The following is a 22675-nucleotide window of genomic DNA, read 5'->3' as shown; positions in this document are numbered from 1 at the left end:
CACAAAATACAAAGGAATAATAGTTAAATGCAATAAGTGAATCTAGTTTGGATTATAATTTAAAATTAAAAATAACATTGGCAGCAGCTATAAAAGGTCTTCTCAGGACACTTTTGGGCAATTTGTGCATGGGCTAGCCAGTATATAACAGAATCATTGTTATTTTTCTAAGGTGCGATCTTATTATGGTTAGAAAAATGAAAGGCTTTATTTAGGATATGCATGTTGAAGTCTGAACCTAGTTTCAAATGACAGAGCAAAGAAAATAATGTCACACATATGCATATATAACTTTAAAGAGAGATGACATAATTATGGTAAAATATTAAAAATTTTAATATAGGAAGAAGAACATAAATGTTCATTTATTGTTCTTTCAATTTTTTGGTATGTTTGAAATTTGTTCATAAAAAAAGTGTGGAAAGTATTTTAAGTATTCTAAGTATTTTAACAGTGTATATTTGGGATCTGGGCCAATTGGTTCCTTATGCTTTGTTTGATCATGAAATCGTTTTTGGCCGCCATCTTTCTACTGCATGAGACTATACCCACTACTTCCTGTTTTTAGTCATTCAAAGTCCCTGTGAGGCGTCTGCTGACTGAAACAGAGGTTTAAACAGCTGACGTGTGACTCAATGAAGAATCTGACAGCTAGGGCCAGTCTTCTCTTATTTCACTTCTCTTCCCTCTTTGTTTCATCTAAAAGACTTTTGCTCTCTGGGGGCAAGGACTCCAGACTGCCTCACTAGAGCAAAGTCTCACTTCTGCTGTTGGGTCTAATTACCTGCCTGGTACCGGTGAATAGGAGGCTACTCAGTGGCTTTCAAAACCCGTCCCTTCAGGCACACAAAATAGGAAAAGAGATAAAGACCCACACCGTTTTGCTTTCACTGGAATTATCTAAACCCTACCACAGCCACTTCCTAATCGTGAGATGATAACTCGAGTGACCGCATTCCAACTGTGGCGAGGCTGTAACCTCTCTGGCTGTCTCCTTGCCCTGCCATACATTCCAAGGCCATCAGCAATTTTGCTGAAACGAGTCTTTCCCTTTTGGACAGTTTATAAGCTGTTGCCACTTTTATTAAGGTTATTGTTGCTTTTTCACTGTTATTAAACATCTACCAATCTTTTTCAGTGTTTCATAGGGCCTGGCATTCTGGGGCACTTTGTAGATACTTGATGATTTAATACAGCACAGGTTTGAAATACGGTAGATTCTACGACTAGCCGGAATATTCAAATACTAATGAGAAGTTAAGATGGGGGGGGGGATTCATTTGGAATTAGGTCAAGAATAATTTTTGAGAAGAGCCTAATTAAAGTCAGTTTCATATTCCCCAAATCCTAGATAAATAGATGCACTGATAGAAATTTGTTGCATTTACTTTCTTGTGTTTGATGTAAATGGCTATATGTTGGTTACTATTTATATTCACAAAGAAATACAGTCATCTGATTTTTGAGTTAAAATTATAATACACTTCTACAAAATAGGGCTGATGGTGGCTTAATGAAAGTGGCTTCAGATGATGACAAAACTATGGGTATATCTTTCTGACCAAAACAAAGGGCTCTCTAAATGCTGTTTTCTCATAGTTTCAATTTCTTAGAGGTCTGAAACCTCAGTAGGATGAATAGAAGTATGTTGGAATTACTTTTGAATTCTGCTGCTATGATGAGGTAGAAAATTATGTCTTAAACAGGCGGGCCAGTTCTCAGTATCACTTTATATGACTTATCAAAACCTGAAGCACTTTTTTTAACTCTTCAAAAAAGTCCTATTTCTTTCTCTTATGTCTGAACACATATGCTTTGAACAGTAGTCTACATAAATGCTTAACATCTAAGTAAATATTTCTAGGCTTTTTTTTTTTTCTGTGTGAGATCAAATCATTTCTTAGAAGTTTTACAAAGTTATGTGAGCATCAACTTTCTAAATGAGGTCTGACTCTTTAAATAAAATTTCCAAAGTTAAAAGGTTTCCAATGTAAAGCCTTATTTCTTAAAAAGAGCTACACAAATATGTTCACCATCTTAGATCACTGATCCATATCATTAAAAAATTATCATTTTGCAAAATGAAACATATTCTAGAATCATATGCACATTTATTGTATTAATGATTATTTTGAATAATTATTCAGAAAGAAGAGCTGGGTTACACTTTACAGTTAGAGTTGAAACAGTTTTCTAGTAGATACTTTATTTGCAGCTGTGGTCATTATGAAATTTAAGTTGTAGACAGTCAAAATACTCAATTTAATTTAATGTTTTCTTGGAATTCATAATATGGTGATGAGTAAAAAAAAAATTCCACAAAATAATTATGGGTTGTTTTTTTTGTTTTTGCTTTTTTTTTTTTGCAGCAAAAGTATGTGTGGATGTGTAGTCTTATAGATAAATAGATACAGACAGATAAACACACAGACGTCTCAAAAGGAAGATACCCCAAACTTTAACAATATTTTTATTCTAGGATTAATAATACAGAAGGGATAGATGGGTGTTGTAATTCTTCTTTTGTTTTTAGTTTTATTTTCTAAATATTTAGATAAACATACATTAAATAGTACACTGAACACTTACACTGCTTGATATTAGGATTCTGTGGAAAACCTAAACTTCTCTAATATGTCAACGTGTTTGTTGGACTTAAAATACCTCTGATGACAGTCAAGGTCAAGTATTAGCCTGCATGCAGCACAGTCTAAATTACCCTCTCAACAAACTGTACCAAATAGCGATGATGTGATAGGTAAAGAATACCTTTTGGTCACTAAATTAATAAAGGATTTAACTTCTAAGTGACATCTGACATGTCAAATAATTTCAATATATTCAACTATAGACAGTAAATGGCAACATAGTATTATTGGCAAAAACATTTTGGAACCTTTGCGGAGGAGACAAGATGAGAGAATACACTGCCAAGGGGCGATCTATGGGAGCCACAACAAGCAGAAGCAGACAATGGCTTCCAAGTCTTGCTAAAGTGTAATAATAAACGTAGCATATAACATTCCCATGTCAAGGAAGAAAAGCAGTTGGCCCACTCACCTGAGCACGCCAATAGGAAATAAAGACGTTGCTTTTCAACAAAGGTACTGAGTGAACCATGAGCTTAAAACCAAATGTAGTAGATTGTGAGTAGAGGGTTCGGGAGGAAAGAGTGGGGACTATATTTTTGTTACATTGAGATATGCATAGTTCATAACACAAATATCAGAAACATCTTTTATCATGGCCATAAAGATAATAAATTGTGTCAACATGAAAATGTATGCATTTGTTTGTACTTGTTACCTGTGAGGTAAAGTTTTCCTTCCAAACATCCAGTCATTTTTTTTTTTTTTTTTTTTTTTAGGTGGGGAAGGCAGATAGGAAACACAACAGTAGAAAAAGTGTCATAATACAAGTGTGCACATAGTAATTTGGAAGCAGAGGACTAATGAAGTAATTCTTGGGGCTTGGAGAAGGCATCCCATTGGAGGTCATGTTTGTTCTGGATTTTGAATTATAAACAGTTTTGTATCTCTAATGACAACCATCTCAGACAGGCATTTGGCTGATACTGTGTGGCATGTTTGTCAGCAAAAGTTACCAGTGAATCCTATATTTTATGTGTTTGAAAGGGGAAAAGAGACAAATACTTTAGAAACTTCATGTGCATATGGCAAAGCTAATGTTTGTATGTTTCCTCCCATTTCCAAAGGGACAGAACACAGGAGACTTATAACCAAAGTTCCAAGTCTCTTCTCCAAAACAGGCCTGGTTATGACTGAATAATAATTCAATTTAAACCCCAAAGTCTCATTGGAAAAACAGTATCAATTGAGTCTAAATATTAACATTCCACTGCTTTAATAACATGCAAACAACATACTGTATAGCACAATAGCTGGCCAACAACCTACCGAAATCTCTGTCTTGATTTCCTAAGGTTTCAGATTCTGACTGTCCTTGAGAAGGTAACACTGAAAAACCTTTGTAGAAGAAAGTAAAACACTCTAACTCATTCTATGAGGTTAGCATAACTCTGATACCTAAAACCAGACTACCAGACTAAGACATCATAAGAAAGGAAAATCACAAATGAACATCTCTTATAAAAGTAGATGTGAAAATCTTCAGCAAAATGCTAGCAAACTGAATCCAGGAACACACCAAGAAAGAAGAAGCTGCAGCAGCAGCAGAAACAGAAGCAGCACCATAACTAAATGGGATTTATCTCAGGACTGCAAGGTTCGTTTAGCAACCAAAAAACAATTAATGTAATATAACATATAAATGGGACAAAACAAACAAACATAAAACAACCATGATCACGTCTATAGACACAGAAAAAGCATTTGAACAAAATCAACACTCTTTCATGATAAAAAAATGAAAACAATAGGAACAGAAAAGAGTTCTTCAAACTGATGAAGGACATCCACAAAAATATCCACATCATGATTAATAGTGAAAGGCTGAGTGCTTTCTTCCTAAGACCAGAAAAAAGAAAAACACGTCTGCTCTCTTCACTTCTATTCAACAATGTCATGGAGGTTCCGGCCAGGACATCTACATAAGAAAAAGAAATCCAAGGCATCCAGATTGAAAAGGAAGATACAAAATTATCCTATTTACAGTTGATATGATCTCATATACAGAAAATCCTAAGCAAGCCACTAAAAAATGATTAGAAGTAAGTGACTTCAGTAAACCTGCAGAATACAAGACCAATACACAAAACCCAATTCTGTTCCTATACAATTACAATAAATCCAAAAATGAAATTAAGAAAATATTTCATTTACATTGAAAAATAAATTTAGAAATACATTTAACAAAAGGAGTGTAAAACTTATACTCTAGCAAGGTTCCTTTTCTTGACTCCATGAGATAAGCACCTGAGCAACTCAGTTGGTTAGGCCACCGACTCTTGATTTCAGATCAGGTCATGATCTAGGGGTGGTGGAATGGAGCCCCACCTCCAGTTCCCCACTCAGCGGAGAGTCTGCTGGATATTCTCTCTCTCTCCCTTGCTCCAACCACCCTCTGCCTAGCACACGCCACCATGCTCTCTCTCTAAAATAAATATTTTTTTTAAAAAAGGAATAAAGTACAGATACATACTACAATATGAACTTTGAAACCATGATGTTAAGAGAAAGAAAGAGGCTAGCCACACACACACACACACACACACACACACACACACAACAAAACCATTATTTTAAGATTGAATTTATATGAAATATCCAGAATAGGCAATTCTATGGAGACAGAAAGTACATCGGTGATTATTTCGGACTGGTGGGATTAGAAAACAGATGTGTCATGGCTAAAGGACATAGGAATTTTTTTTTGAAGTGATGAAAATGTTCTCAATTGATCAAGGTAAAAGTGGCACACGAGTATTCTAAAAATCACTGAAAACTATACACTTCAGACGGGTGAAGTACAAGGTATATGAATTACATCTCAAAAAACCTCTTAAAAGTGCTATTTGAGGCCTCTACCAGACAAATGGAAATTGTGGTTAAATAAAATAATTTTGCTTTACGGTTTTATATTGCCTTGGGCATTTCAAATAATGATCTCAAGTGATCTTAAAGACAACCCTGAGAAGTAAAATTAAACTAGGTGAAGTAGTTTTGGGAGCCACCAATGATCACTCAACTTTGTGGAGTGGTTTACTTTAAAAGATCAACTGTAAAGGGAGGGCTCGGCCAACTGCAGGAGGGACAGCAAGCCCAGAGAGTGGCGCCTGGGTCTGGCGCCGAGCCTGAGTCCGAGGGACCGGAGGTGCACCCACCCCAGGCCTCTACAGCATGGCCAGCCGGACTTGCTGGCCTAGACTCAGAGCCTGGCCGAGGATGACATCTAGAAGCTGATGGTGACCATCGAGGAGGTCTGGGAATGGGAGAAGCGCTGGGGGACTCTGGGCGACATTTCCCTTCATATATGTTCAAGTGGGTGCCAGTGGCAGACCCCCACGAGGAGGAGTGACAAAGGGGAGGTGGCAGGACAGAGAGATCCCGAGGCCTGGAGGGGAAGGGAAGGGTGCCAGTCCCTAAGGGGGTGGCCTTCTCATCCTGCTGGATCTCAATGACGAGAACAGTAAGTAGAGTTTCCATTTGGAAGGCTCCCTGCAGAAGTGCAACCAGCCCAGCCCTGGGGGCACCCCCCTACCCAGCTACCCCGTGTTACCTGTGGGACCATTGGAAGACGTCTCACAGGGTTCTCAGCCCCTGAGGCTGGGCCAAGAGAGAGATCCTGGGCTCCCAAGTGCAGGTAGCAGCGATGAACTCCCAGTGCTGACCAAAGAGGAACCTGTTCTAGAACACCTGGAGGCTGAGGCCCCTAAAGCTTACCCCATCTTTGAGCCAGTGCCACCTGTCCTGGAAACAGCCCAGGTTGACACAGAGGACTCATCACCTCATCACATGTGCCCAAATGTCCCTGACCTCTGAGAAGCTGGCCTGCCTGTCCTATTACCCCAGAGGCCACTTCGGCTTTTTTCATATAAAGACCCTTTTGTGAAAAAAAAAACAAAAAAACTATAAATTAAAAAAAACAAAAGATCAACTGCACAAATTTATATTCTTTAAAATGTCAAAATCTCACTCAAATTTAATCACCTATATGGTGGACAGTAATTAAGCAGCCATAGATTTCTGGCTAAGCTCCTCACATTAAGCAAAAGCCTTTTTGTTGTTGCTGTTTTTAATTTGCTTGTTTGATTTTGAATAATGGTAAAGTGAAGGCGAAAAAGAGATTTTACTCTTACAAAATCAAGTTTTTGGTTCCTTTAAATTCCTAATTATTTTAGGATAACATTTCTCATAGTTTTTTTCCATATACAATTTTTGGTGAGTATTCATTTCATTCCTGTTCAATTCAGCTGTTTGAATACAAGGTCTATTTTTATGACATCTTGACTTATGTTTTGCAATGAAAGACAAAGCTATATAAAAGCTAACTAACTATCCAGTGATTATTTCTAATTAAAGGGATCTGATTTAAAAAAAAAAAAAAAAGAAAAAACTTGTGGAAAATTAAAAGGAGGATATGGTGTGCCCTTTGCATGCATGTCTGTACAAGTTCCCATTGCCGGGAAAATGATTTAAAGTACAGTATGTGCAACCTGTTTTTCTGGTAATTACAAATCAAGACATATGTCTTTGCAACAAGAAGCAGCTAGCTGCCATTTTAAGCATTCCTCTGCCCCTGCTGAGTTAATTCCATTACACAAAAATCCCAACGAAGGTAATTTTGAACAGAGCATCCTCCTGCTTAAATCTTCCTTTTGCTGCATTTCTTCCTTTTGAATTGCAGGACTGCTAACTAGAAATGGAAGTATCCCATTAAACTGTTAGGTTTACTTTCCTTTAATACTCTAATCATGCCAGAAAGTCAAAGAAGAAAAAAAAAATCTGCACCATGTCTAGACAAATCATATTTCCCTTTTCTGTTCTCTTACCTTTACCAAGTAATTCATCAAATAAAAAGATTTATGGATACTCATTGCTTATAAATTTGACAGATTAATTTCACATTTATACACGTTTTAAATTCAAATACACGGAACATAACGATTGAAGAGAACTGAAGCTATTTCTAAATTAGTCAATCTACTGAAATTGTACTATGCAGAAAGAGTTAAGAATCAATATTAACTTTTCAGCTTGTACCACTGAATAACATAAGTTGGCAGTTTGTTTGTTTTTTTTTTACCGATGAACTATTTTCCTACGTGTCTATCTATAACAAAAGTTTGAGGGAAAAAAATGTGAGACCAGAGCAAAAGGACATTGAGACAATCTAGCTAACTGAATGTGTTTTCTTTATGTTCAGACTGTAGCATTGTTGATATTAGCTAGTTGATATTAGATACAAAGTACTGTTCCGAGTCCTTGAGAGAAGTTGTTAAGGATTTAGTGGGAGAGACAGCCAAATTGCTCAGTTCTAGGAGAAACGCTATAGTAGATACATGATTAAAGTAGACATAAAGAGGAAGGGAAATTAATTCTGACTAGTTGAATCTGAAAGAATTAATTTCACAGAGAAGAATATGCAAGCATACACACCACATATCAATGCACACAGGCACACAAAATAATTTTTGATCTGAGAAACCATACTTGGAGTAGTCACGTGATCGCTTACTCTATTATGAAGTGATGGGAAGTGCCAATACCGTTGTGTCTGATGATCTTTTACCTGCTTAATCCCTCAATTAACGTGTGTGGACACAGAAGTGTGAGGGTAAAGGCAGAGGGTTCTTTTATACCCAGTTGAATAATTCTGACTTATTCAATCAATAGGAAGCCCAGAGAGGTTTTAGGGAGAGGGTTATGGTGGCAGTGTGGGGAATGCACCAGAAGTTAAGTTCTAAAGGAAGAAAAAATCAGTTATTGCCATAGTCTAGGAAAGGCACTACCATACCTGTTGCTGCCCCAACCTCTGTTTACTACTATCGCTCCTACGACGACAACCACCACCACTAGTGAATAAAACTGAGTGAATACTTACCATCTGCCAGGGACTCCTCTACACTTTTAACAGGTACAATCAGACTTGATCCTCACCACAGTTTATATGGCAAGGAGAATGACAGGGAACAGTTAGCACTTCTTATTTTCCTCATTCTTTTCTGCACCCTGTACTGCCTGCCACTTGATCTCATCCAGATATCCAAGCTCTTGCCCTCTTCATCTTATCTCAGTCAACTTCCTCCAGACCTTTTCTGATCCCCTGCCTTCCAGAGGCCTGATCTACCACCTGTACTGCTCTCATACCAGTATCCTTGATTACTCTGCATCTCTGTCATTCCACTAGAGCCACCTAGTAGCATCTCAACATTAGATCAGTGCTAAATCCCCCATCTCTGCTCTGCAATTTATATAGCTGAGTATGCTGGCTTATATCACTTAAATATGTTGACTGGCACAATAACAATTCAAGGTTTCCAATCATAGCAGTGCTTTCAGCACCGCTGACCACCCTTTATACCTTTGTCATCAGCTCTGCCTCTTACTTCCTGGACTGTTTTGACGCATTTGCAATAACTCATGAGTCATCTACTCCAACAGATAATGGACAGCACTGCAACAGAGTGAATTTTGGAGTCATTGGCATATAGATCTCCGTGGAAAGCATGTGAGTGAGTGGAATCACCATTTTCATAAATGTATTTTATTTTCAAAAACACTACCCACAAATAGCATTTCCATAAATACTCCCCATCAGAGTAGTATTGCACAGGTTCAGTTCTACACTTTAAATTTAAGAGTTCAGAAAATCCATTTCCCACTCATTCAACATCCACAGTATTTAAATTTTAATTTAATGGGGAGAAGATGTTTATCATCTCAGAAGAAATGCTCATAAAATTAATCTTTTGATCTCAGGATTAAACCATTGCTAGACATGATTCGTTAATAGAGTAGGTTTTAATACAAAGACCTAACATCTTTTTGAAAAGCATTAGATGCTTTTATGAAAATGCAAACATCACCCTCTTACTACTCACCTTATTTTTAGCATGGGCTTTTCAACCATAAATGTATTCTCCTTGGGGTTTAGTCCTTCTTAGGAATATAAAAGACTCATAAGTTAGCAGAAGGTTGACAGCATAGAATTCACCCAAGGAAAATAATATATTTTCCACTGTAGATGTCTTGGGAGACTCATGATTCAGTATCACCCAACTTTTTTAACCTCTCATGTCACTGTTTCTCCTCTGTCATTTATGTCCTTGTATATACCAATATCTGAATTTGCCTCTATTTTTCTAATTCTTACATTTCCTAGTCAATGTGCTAGTCTGTAGGTTTGTCTTTCCATTTGTAAAGGAAATCAATGACCAGGAGAGAGTTTCAGGGCATTCAGGGCAGTTGCCTTAGACCAACCAGAAAACTAGAATTTCTCTGAGTAATAGAATTTTTCAAGACTCCTCTATTTGCACTCTGGCTTCAGGCCATTTTTTTTTTTTTTTCTGGATTAATACAAAGGGTTCTTTGTTCCTAGGTACTTTCAATTTTGGCCAAAAGGAACCGATTTCTTTTCTCATGTATTCCCATGAGTTGGGCAATCAGGAAGCCATGATCTGGTGGTGGATCTGTTAAATTTCTAGATTCATTAATTTTTCCCTTTCATACCTGCTTCTGGAGGAGTTTGTCTGCATGATCCTCAATATCAGATCAGAACACTACATAGAATGAATGAGGAATTTTACCTTCAAAATTTAAGAAAATTCTATAGCCTAAAGAATAACCTTCAAACACATGTTCTATTTGTCTTCTTTCCTTGCCTCTAACAGGTAGTGAAAGTACATACTTAAATGATGTTACTTTGGGTTTATAAAGGGATGACAATAAGCTTTCAGAACCCACAGTTTATAAGTCAAGAGGCTTCTATATCTACTTAAGAGACGAACAAGTCTGTTGGACATACATCCCATGAACAATTGCAATATACGTTTCATGGCAGAAAGTTAATGGAAATGCCTCAGGTAGTAAGCTAAAAAGTGAATCATTATGTCAATTAAAAACATTAATTGAGGTAATTACAAGGAGATCATAGTTTATACAGAATTTAGTTATAATTTATACAATTATCCTCGGTTACACAGAAAAAATAATGAAGCTGTTTATCTACTGTATTTACCTAACTGAAAATTGCGACTACTGAGAGGCTACGTTTACACAGTCAAAATACCAATTTGAACTCAACCTGCCACAAGCCTACTTGTAAGGTAATGAATTCCCCGAGGACAAGGTGGTTTGGAGAGAATACAAGACTTCTAAAAACTCGACACTTTGCCAAATCAGATTCCTTAATTTTGACTTTGTTTGAAACGAGCCTCCTTTAAGTGTAATTGCTAACACCCAGCGCTCACCTCCTCTGGTTGTGGAGCCAGAAGGCATTTCTGTACATATAAAATATGAGATCTGGTTCCTGATTTTCTAAAGCTGAATAAGTGGACTCAAATTTCACTTATAGATCAATGCAAGCAAGGAATAAAACACGAAATTAAAAGGAGGAGATAGCATTCTGCACACAAACTTCTTTGGTTTCTTCTTTGCATTCACAGAGCAAATATAAATAAGATTAGGATCTGTTTGCTAGTGTGTTTTGGTGGTTTCAAGTATTCCCTTTGAGCAGTCTCTAGAACAGATTTCCTTGGTTTGAATTCTGGCTGTATCACTTAGACAGCTGTGTGATCTTCGTCATAATGGTTATTCTCTTTGCCTCAGTTTGTCTATCTGTAAAATGTGAGTGTGAAAATAATACCATCCATGTGAACATTATAAAGTTAAGTGTTCTAATAGCTGTAAAACACTAAGAACAGTGTTTGGCACAAACCAAGCACTATATAAGTGCCAACTGTTAGTATTGGTATGGGAAAATGAAATATAATTCAGGAGTAAGCATTAGTCATCAGGGGGTCCAAAGGAATAAGCAAAGGTCAGAAAAAAGATTCTACTTGACTACAGTCTCTCTCCACTTTGCATCTGGTTTCAGAAGACTGATATCCCAAGGGGGTCATAACTGGTTATCCTAGGAGCATTTGAAGCCAATAGTGTTTTGTGACTGGGGAAGCTCCCCTTAATTTGCTGATTCTCCAGATAATGTTTTTTGTTTCTGTAAATCTGTCTTGGGATTTCAACACATAAATTGGAATCCAAGGTGTGCCTGGGTATGCTTTACTTACAGTTTCCCATGATAGAAGTCTCACTATACATTTAATAGTACTTGCATATTTGAGACCTAGTTTCCACTTCAAAAAAGGAGACAAACTTCAGAAATTTAGGAATGTACATAAAATATCTCCTTTTTTCAAACCTGATCTATAATTTTTAGGATGGAATAGTAGTCTTCCTGCATATGGAAAGGCACAAATGATTATATAATATTATACCCATTTGCACATTTTGCCATTATAAATTAGTAATTTATTGCACTATTTAACATGTATTTTATTGCCTTCAACCTTTTTTGGCCATGTAAATTGAAAAATACTGCATGTTTTGACATGTCATCGTTAAACATCAAGCTAGAGCCCTTTCTTCCCCCTACAAATATCCATTTATATATCAATGAATTGCAATTTAAAATGTATTTCTTCAGACACCAGTCATACCATGTCCTCTGTGTTACTACAAGATTACCTCTTTATTTATCTGTGCTGCTAAGTTAATTATAAAAATGCTTGCAGTGAGCAAACATTTTGCTTGCCTAGTCAGCATCTTAAACTAGATTAATCTTCTAGCAACACTTAATGGAAACTAAATCACACATCAACGTGCTATAACAATATAACGATGAAACAGCAAATGAATCACTCAATTAACTCCTTGATAAATATCAAAAACATACTTTGCTCCTATAATTTATAAAGTCAAAATAAGACTTTCTACTTTCTTTTTGCGTTTAAAAAATGGCTAAATTCTGGAAAATAAACATCAAGAAATGTATTTGGTTGTACACAGTTTTTTGGGTTTTTTTTTAAAGCTACTTAATTCAATGATTGGTTAGGGGTGCCTGGGTGGCTCAGTTGGTTGGCTCAGGTCATGATCTTAGGGTTGTGAGATCAAGCCCCATATTGGGCTCCTTGCTCAGCTGGGAGTCTGCTTGAGATTCTCTCTCTCCTGCTCCCTCTGCCCCCCCCCCCACAGCTTGCACACGCTGTCTCTCTCAAATAAATAAATCTTTTAAAAAACTCAATAACTGGTTAAACTTCCAAACCAAGAGGGCACCATATTTGATATATGACATCATATCACACGTAACATCACAGAAAATATATAGTCAATCATTAAAATTATATAGCTACAAATACATATACATACATAAATTGAAGTTGGTTCATTTTTGGTCTGCATGTGAATTGTTTCCAAAATAGTTTTTGTTATTACTGGATTGGTGGTTAATGTTGACCTTATTTCAAGGGTTCTAATTATCAAATATCCATGATCCTGATGGTTCAAATTTTGTTTCATCCTAAATGCCAGACTTGCTCACTTTTTGCCCAACCTATCAAGTAAACTATGAAAATGATTATCCAAGCCCCAGTTATTTTAATAACCTAGAATTTGCCAGTTTTATTAATATAAACATATCTAGCTAGAGTTATAAAAAGATCCTAAAAAATTATTCTGTGTGTGTGTGACAATTTTTTATTTACATTACTGTTAGTTAACATATAGTATAATTGGTTTCAAGAGTAGAATTTAGTGATTCATCACTTACATACAACACCCAGTTCTCATCACAACAAGTGCCCTCCTTAATACTCATCACCCATCTAGCCTAAAAAATTCTTACCAATATGATAATTTTTTATTAAAAAGCGCATTATACTGGGGCTAGAAATACCAAGTTACATCAGTCATGGCTTTTTGTTCTTAATAAGTGTACTGGGATGTCACAGCTACATATAACGATCTTAAATAACACTGTAAAGTAGGATATCTTAAGAGACCTACACATGGTGGGAGTGAGAGCCTTCAGAATAAGTGGATTGGGGGCCCGCTGAGGATTTCTGCAGTTGGTGATACTTGAGCTAAGCCTGGAGGAAGAGGGGAACCTTAATCACCAGATTAAAAAAAGAAAGATAATTTCAGGCAAATTGTGGGATACTCTTTGGATTCCATTTATGGTAGTGACGCCCAAGACAATAGTATGCGATATTGTAATGTATGTGCTCTGAAAAAGTTTGGGATGGAATCCAAACATTTCCAACTTCAGGTTTCAGTAAGTTTTACTTACTAATTTCTTCTTTTAAGAAGAGTTTAGTTATGTCTTAATTACATATTGACCCAATGTCTTGATGATCATATGAGAATGTAAATCCTTAAGACATGAAATATATTTACTTTTTAAAAATTTTTATAAATGGGAGTTCTGAGCAAATCTTAAATGACAGTGGGAAAAAAAAGAAAGAAAAAGACATGAAATCAATTCTTGACTATCCATAAATGAATTTTCTGTGACCAATTTTCTACTAACTCCAGAAGCATGTGAAATAGTTTATATTTTGTGTGTTTTTAAAATTGTTACCTCATTTTCCCCAACCTTGTCTGTTTAAACTTTAATCCATGTGACTCTCACCCAAAGTACAAATTAAAATATAACACAAATAAATAAAATAAAAATAAATGTAGCAAAAGTAAATTTATTACAAACTTATAGCTTATCAACATATAGAGCAGCTATGTGTCTGCAACAGTACTAATGATAATAATAATGATGATAATAATAACAGTACTAATGATAATAATAACAGTTTTCCTCTACTGAGGACTAAGTTTCCATCATTTTACATGGATTAGACCTATTATTCCTCAGGATGACCTCATTTAACAGGGATACTCTTACTATTATCATTATAATCATCAAGAAGCCTGAAGCATAGCGCTGTAAGTAACTTGCTTTAGGCCACAGAGATAACACGGAGAAATGGGGGGAGCAAGCTGGCTCTAGATTCCAGAGTGCTAAACCGCAGTGCAGGATATTTAAATAAGATGATGTTCTTGAATCACACCTCCTCTTTGAAGTCCAGTAGTTCTTATCTCTCTGCTTGCATCCCAGAGCAGTCTTTAAGCTTTTAACCACTACAGATGGCCATGCTCCCAACCAACAGTTTCTGATTTAATAAATAGATCTGTGGTGGAGATTGTGTTTCTATCCTTTTAAGAAGTTCCACAGGTCATTTTGATGCACACTTCTAGGGTTTAGAACCTTGATATAGATTCTTTCTTTAGTCTGAAGCATTGTGGTATCTAATGGACACTTCTTACCCTAAGCTAATTTGCTATATCGTATTTACCAGCCTTTTTTACTCCAACATGAGGGCAAATTAAGGTTGAACCAAGACAAGTATTTCCAGTATTTCTTTTGATATACTGAACAGTGAATCTTAATTTGAAGGGGATAAAATGTCTGTCTTTTAAAAATGACAGCATTTTCTTCTTAGGCATCTTCATCTTAGATAAAAATTAACTTCCTATCTAAAAAGTAATCCCAATTGAACCAAAAAATTCAGGCAAACAGGACAGAAGCAAACAATCATATGAGATTTGTTATAGGTAGTTAAAGGAGAAAAAGCAAGCAAATATCTTCTCTAAAAAGAAGTTGATAGTCACACTTGCATAACCAGAGTCTATTAAATATCTTAAAAATTTAACTCTTGGATCAATAGTTACTTTAAACCAGGAGAAAGAAATGCGTAACTTTTTAGAAGATACTAATAAAAACTGGCAAGGCTGAAAATGTTTAAATTCAATGTTGAACTCTACTTTCTCGACATAAACTATAAAGCTGGAGGGATTAAAGATGTTAGTATAGAAAAGAGCAGTACTCGTTTGCTGTTTGATATCTTAACTTTTATGGTTGCTCTAAGCAATATCAGATATTTGTGAATACTAAAACTCATTGCAAACTTAAAAGCTTATTGGTTAAGAAAGGTGATATAGTTCTTGATTAAAAAAAAAATAATTGTTCTCAATTAGGCAAGTGTCCTTAGCAGCTTCCAAAGGCAGATCAGTGCCATCTAGTGGCAAAACTAGTTCACAGATTATCTCCCCCCTCCCCCCCCCCGCCCACCAGCCCCGTTAAGATTATCTTTTCTGATCAAGTTCAGTAGAGGGTAGAGGATGCCAATGATACAAATCTGTATCATACACACACACACACACACACACACACACACACACACACACGGTATCATATTTATGTATGGATAGCATACACACATATAGGTATAAATTTTAAAATGCAAATTTACTTCCTCAAGAGATTTAGTTCAGTGTATAATAATGAGACAAACATGCAATACTTACACTAAAAGTTTAATATTTAATGATTTAGTAAAGAATGAGGAGTTATGTGTATCTAAGACATAGACAATCAATGTGTGAAATATGTAAGAAGGTAGCTTTAATGGATAAACAAGACCTTATATGGAGAAAGGGTTATCAGTTTTTAAAAACAGTTGAATGAAGTATGCTTTCAGTGTCAAGAGTATGCTTAAGGTTATCATAAATAAGATGGCTAATAATTCACAATAAAAACGACAATTTGTTTTTTGTCTGGGAGAGACTAGACAAAAATTTGACAGAATTTCAAACATGATTATTTAAGCTGGAGAAAAGAAGTTATGGAGCAAAATATTGAAACCATGAGACTTCATGAAAAGCTATATAATTTCTCTACTGTAGATCCTGAGTAATAGATAAAAATGTATTCCTCTAGAAATGCTCATGAACTCTCTTAACATGAGGAAAAAAGAATGGACTAGATGAAATTAAGTTTCCTTTCAGGCTTTAATTGTGTTAAAAGCCAAGTATCCTCCCTTATAATTCATCTTTTTGGTTTTGAGATAATATGCCTGTTTGACCCCACTGAAGTTCTGCCTTTTGTTAGTTCTCTTCCTGAGACTCCAATTAACTTTACAAAATTTCTCTTCAGTGAAGAAAATCTAGGCAAAAGGATTAATTTAGCTAACAATGCTGTAATATAAAAATCTCCGTAGGAGCTTTTTCTGACCTATTCCAGGGACTCAGCCAACTCAAATGCCGTGATGATGAAAGAGCTCTTCATAGCCCAGGAGACAAGGGGAAAAAACCCATTGCATCAGATCCAATTGCTCTTAGAGGAATTCAAAAGAATCCAAAATAGTCTTAATGCCTAAAAATGCCACATTTTCTATCTAGAGACTAGGATCCAAAAGGGTACAGAAGGTTGACTTATCAGTGATGTAATTTTCTCAACCTGATGAAGAAGGCTTTTATATGTTCCAAATGAGCTATCCGAAAAGGGGAGAGCCATTCTTTTCCTCAGCCACTCAGAGGAAACAATATGGTTATGTGAAACACAGAGCCATGAATAAGACCACTCAGGCAGCTTCTCTCGCCCCAATCTTAACCGCGATGACTTTCCTTGGTCTGCCTCTGAAACACAGAAGCAGCTGCAATTTCTTTCCTTTTCAAAAAATACTCTCTTCAGTTAGGCCCTTTTTTTCCTTTCTTGCCTTGTATTCAACGTGACCGTGACATATAAAGAAAGAAAGAAATGTGGGGAACTGTGGTAATGTTGTCGTTTTAAAGTAAAATAATTGTGCATCTCCTCATTACTGATATCAACGGTTTTATAACTTTTTGTGAAGCTACTTTTATGTGGACAATCTTAAGATTACACCTCATGAATCAGGCACAAATCAGAGTTACATGGTTAGGGTTATCGACAAATTTTACCTGCAAGACCATATAAATAAAATGTGTATAATTAATTCATGACTGCTAATTCTTTACAGAGAATGATACCAGAGGGCCTACAAATAGACACGCGCACACACGTACACAAGGCATACACACGTGCTCCTGTTCATGCCCACATGTGAACGCCTATGCATACATAAGCACACACAGACATATTGCCCCTCATATCCCTTCTTCCTTCTGACATACAAGCTGAAAGCCCCAATACCAAGTTCACTATAAAAATCATCATTTGAGTGATCATCTTCCAAGAAGCAATTTTCACCATATGGACCATGGTTCAAATTCTGAAGGATCAGAATATAATGAAAGTTAAAAAATAGAGTTTAAGTTCAATTTAAATATGGTGAATTATTACATTCTAGAAAGCATAAATTTTAAGTCATTGCTAATTACTCTGTCATAATTTAAATTATATGGTCACAATTAGCAGGGATTACTCAATCCAGTTTTTGTATAGTTTTGGCTCTTAACCAAGCGTTTTTCTTTTTTACTTAAAATACTTTCATTATCAAAAACTTACTGACATCAAAAACTCATACAAAACATTTTTTACAGCTACTCATGTTAAGCACATGTCAGAAAACTTTAGTTTTAACATGTTAATAAGCATGGATATCTCCTGAATGCATACTCCTTTTCCAAGGAATTGGCTGAGGACATACTGTGGTACTGATGTATCTCTGAAGCCATGAGAGTAAATATTCTTAGAAATCGTACCCTGTAGGGGCTATCTTCTCTCCTAATACGTGGAGGCAATTTCCATTCTGGCTGAGTTCTGAAATAAAAAGTTCAATCATGCTTCACTGTAACTACAGACTCAAATGTTTCAGTTCTCTCACTCAATTCCCGAACATATCTAAATATGGACTGCATCAGAAGTTCCAGTCCTTAGAATCTTCTACTTCCATCTTTTCTATAGGCTCTCTCCTTGCTTCACTTCCTCTCCTCTCATGATTAAAGTCTAAGGTTCATCTATGATCATAACCAGACTGTACCAGTATTCTTGCTCTCCCTGTGCCATTAATCTCCTTTGTCACTTGCTTGGCAAAGCGACAACCGTATATCCGTCCAACTCGTGGCCTTCACATTTGCACATCCATACTAAACTCATTGTCAATAACCTATACTTGGTCCTGAAGGAGAACAAGCAAATGCAATTCTGTAGTAGTGCCCTCTTCTCTTCCCAGTGGTTGAGACTATAGACTATTTTCCACTCAGTCTGAAATCTTAGCTCCTTTATCTCTCTGTTCTATCATCAGAGCACCTTTAACCTAGAGAGAAGTAGAAACCATCACATGAAAATATCACTGACTTCCTCCATTGAATCCATCAACTTGTATCTATACTTCTACTTTAAATTCTCCCTTCTTTTAAAATGGTACTGCTTTGCTTTAGATGATTGAGTCTTCTCTCTCCCCTTCTCCATTGGATTACATCTACTCCAGACTTCCAGGGACCTGGAGCTTTTGATTATAAGCTCTCATCCTTTTATGTTTAACTCTACCTATTGAAAAGCTGCTTATGCTGACTCTGAATCAGACCTGGCGCTCTTTATAGACTTGTTGCTTACTAGCTAGCAATCCAGGGTAAGATATTTAACTTCTTCAACCTCAGTTTCTTCACCTGTGCAATGGGATAATAGTAGCAAATACCTCACAGGGTTGGAGTGATGAATAAATGAAAATAATGGATCAGGTAAAAATTTGGCATGAATGCTTTGGATAAAATCTTGCTATCACTGTATTTCCCAACTCGATTTGAATAAACCAGTCCCATTGGGGGTGTGGGAGGAGAGCAGTCTCCCTTAAGTTCCTCCCCTCTTTTCAATTATTATCTGATTCCACTCTTGTGCTTCACTATGAAACTTCTTAAAAGAAATGGTCTCTCCCTTTCACCTCTAACTTGCCTCGCAAGCTATTCCTTCTGGCTTTGACATTCACCACGCTACTGCAAAGTCCCATAAAAGTCACCAACATCAGGTCGCTGTTGAAAGACCCTTATCTTCGTTGTTCTCTTGATAAGATAATGCAGGGACATGCCCTGTTGACTCATCCTCTCTCTTTTCTTGGCTCCCTTAGACTCTGTTCTCTATAGGATGTCCAGCACTCAGCTGGAACAGCACATGACTCATAATAGCCACCGATAAATGTATGTTGCATGACTTAACAATTAACACACGAATGAGAGCTCCAGGGTCAAAGTCACCATTTATTTCTACAGTTTTCTGACATTGGAATGGTCATTCTACTCAAGAAACAGCTGGAGTTCTGAATTCCTTCTGAGGCACTTTATTTCATATTAGATTTCTGGGAAGAGGCTAAAACCACATTAGTCTCTTAAGAATACTCTATACTAAGAATGTCCTAGAAAGAGAGAAGCCCTGAAGTTTACATTATGTAGCTTTCAAAGCTGTTGCACTTGGTCAGAAATAGGAAACCAAAATGGTGAGATAGTTTCATGAAGGTTCAAATTACACAATTTTGCAAAGTTTAAAATTTGCCCATCATTATCCATAAATTGCAGCTATACATTATAATTATTTAATCTACATTTCTTGTTAAACACTTAAATTATGTTACTTCACCAATTTACAGAAATTATGTGATTAGGTGTAATTATACTAAATAGCTGAACACAATTAAAAAATCTTACACGCAGGAAGTGTCATCTACGGTACAGTAATTTTTTTTTCCCCCTCTTGACTCACTATCCTTGGTCTCTATCACAAGGAGATAAAGGCTGGCTCAGTCTGAATGGGATAAGAGAATTTCCAGCTTTCAGGTGACTTCTGGCTCAGGGGCCACCTACAGCGAGGCTCTCCTTCCGGGAAGCATATTTTCAGACGACGTCTGCAGTTCGAGTCCCTGAGCTTATAACCAATAATATCACCTGCAGGGATGCTGACTCTGGTACTTTGTACAGCTTGAGCGTCAAGGCGACCTACGTAAGACTGAGAGGTGGAAGCTGATCTCCAGATTTCTCTGCTTTGGAGACCTGTCGGAGTGCTGTGTGTCCCTCCTCAGCGGCGAGGAGCAGCGTGCCGCGGTTAAGCAAGTGCACTGAAGCCGGGATACCGGGTTTACATTCGCGGCTTGCTAAACCGTGCGCCGGGACGTTCGTTCCACCTCTCAGCAACTTGGTTTTTTCCACTCTAAGATACAGATAGATGATGATCACAGTCAAGGACTGTGGATCATAGCAGCACCTCCTGGGGTAGATTTGAGTACATACTACTATTTCAATCTTAGATTAAATATGGCTTCCTCGGAAGCCTTCCCTGATCAACACTTAACCACTCTTCTTACAATTCGTAATTGAGTGTTATGGGTTTATTAGTTCAATGTTACTCTGTTGTACGAGGCTATGCATTTCATGAAAAGTGGACAGGGATGATGTTTGCTTTGTGCTGACACACTGCCTGGCACATAGAGAATGCCGAATGGATGAACAAATGATGAATGAACGATTTCTTTTCTGCGCTTGTCTCTTTGCCTCTCCTTTGTCTTTTCCCAAACCAGACAGTCAAGTGTGGCTTCGAAAGGTACCTGATAAACTCATTCAATACTGAAGTCCTAGAGCCTCTTTGCCAGGATCACAAGCGTGACTTTGTGGGAAATCACTTTCTAAAAATACCTGCACATTATTATGCAAGTGATGGATAGATACTATTACTACCATCTGCACGTTGAAAGAGAATAGACTGCATTTGCAATCTGTGGAAACTGAAACTCAGTGGGCTCAGGGGTTGGTGATGGAGTTTTCTGGGGGCTCAGAGCTCCCACAAACCAACCTCCTAAAATTTTGCCAGGTGTGAGGCTGTTATGCTTGAGAACCAGGCTTGCCCTCGCTAACCACAGGAACGTGTTCTGTTGCTGCAAACATCCACTTCCCTTTCTCCCCCAGGCACCCTCTGCAGCTTGTCTGTCTGCTGTCCTCACTCCTCCCCCACATCCGACTCAGATTGCAGCCTGTGGTTTAAACTACCTGTTCTGATTTTGGCCATTTAAATCCACTTCCACTGTTTTTGCTCCCGTCTCACCCAGAAAGAAATTACTAAATATAGGCAAGCCATACTTTCAGTCACTTAGATACCTCCCAAACAGATAAAAATATTGGTAAATATTTTATACCATTAAAAGTTTGATTTTTTTTCAGAGAACTCAGAGCAATACCTTAAGTAATACTAGCCCCTCTGTGCTTTTTTAAATCTGATTTAACTAATTCATGTTTAATTTACACAAAACTTTGCAAGAACACATCATTTTTTTTTAAACTAATACCTTCAAATACCTTGTGAATTCATACCATAACATTCATGGAAGTGAGTTTACACAATCTATAAGGCCATCTGAATAGTGGGAAGCAAATTAGAAAATCTTTTTTTGTGCATACATCACCAAAATTAATGTGTCTTAAACCAATTGCACTCGTTAATGAAAAGACATAAGAGATCCACAAAACCCCATTTAGGAATATACTGTCTTTTTCTCCTCCCTGCTTTAAAATACGGCAAGCTGTGGAAAATCTGCAAATCCTTAGTCACATAGAAATCTAAACTCCCCATGTAGAAAGACTATAATATGGGAAAACCCAAATAAGTTCCATGTGTGAAGTCCCTTTGGCCCACTTACACAAGCAACTTCCCTTACACATTTTAGGAAAAGTCAGCTCATAGCACTTACTGAATACCAAGCTTCCAGTCTAAGTGTTACTCTCAATATATTTCAACACAAAGAAGATCCCTGGATTTTGCCTACCAAAATCCACAAAAAAGCAGAAAATAAGTGGTAGTGGCTCTTTCCCTTTCCTGACTCTCCCTTTTCTGACCTCATACAATTCTCACAAAGGTAGTTTAGATATAATCCCTTGCTTTGATTTTTGCAAGCACAATGAGAACACACCTATTTTCCATTTGCTACATTGTTCTGCCATCTGTAGGTCAGTGAGCAAACTTCTCAGAAAAATCTTTCATTGTACAATTACATTGTGTTGAATATACAACCATTTGCATGGTTCCTTCTTGCAAATTTTAGTTTTTTAAGAGGGTAGGCAGGGTCTTAAATGCATGTGCAGATTTCTGGTGTATTTCTAATATTATGCCATTGTAGAAATGACACTGTAATATGAAAAAGTATGTCACTTATATTCCTTAAATTTGTTCAAGTAAAACTGAACTCTTTACTAAAAATAATTCATCCAATTGTCAGTTCTAAACATTTTACATAGTTGCTAAATTTAAAAGTTAGGTGAAAATACAGGTAAAATATAAGTTACAAATATGAGAAAATTTCAAAACTTGATAGAAGTGGGAGAGAATCCTGCTATACTTTTTGAATGCATACAAGTTCATATTCTATACTTTTCTTGTTTATATTTCTTTTGAAGAAAAGGAAAAAATA

General features: G+C 36.7%; 1 protein-coding gene and 1 pseudogene across 1 annotated transcript in view; one reads left to right on the top strand and one right to left on the bottom strand.

Annotated features, from left to right (window-relative positions):
• The window catches only part of ROBO1 (roundabout guidance receptor 1), a 763832-nt gene that overhangs the window by 692135 nt on the left and 49022 nt on the right, over positions 1-22675 (bottom strand). The window lies entirely within an intron of this gene.
• On the top strand, positions 4096-6461 carry LOC113255561 (B-cell CLL/lymphoma 7 protein family member C-like; annotated as a pseudogene).

The sequence above is a fragment of the Ursus arctos genome, unplaced genomic scaffold (assembly GCF_023065955.2).
Source record: "Ursus arctos isolate Adak ecotype North America unplaced genomic scaffold, UrsArc2.0 scaffold_4, whole genome shotgun sequence".
In the NCBI taxonomy this organism is placed as follows: Eukaryota; Metazoa; Chordata; class Mammalia; order Carnivora; family Ursidae; genus Ursus; species Ursus arctos.
Note: the sequence above shows the minus strand (reverse complement) of the source record. Positions and strands in the feature narration are given on the sequence as shown.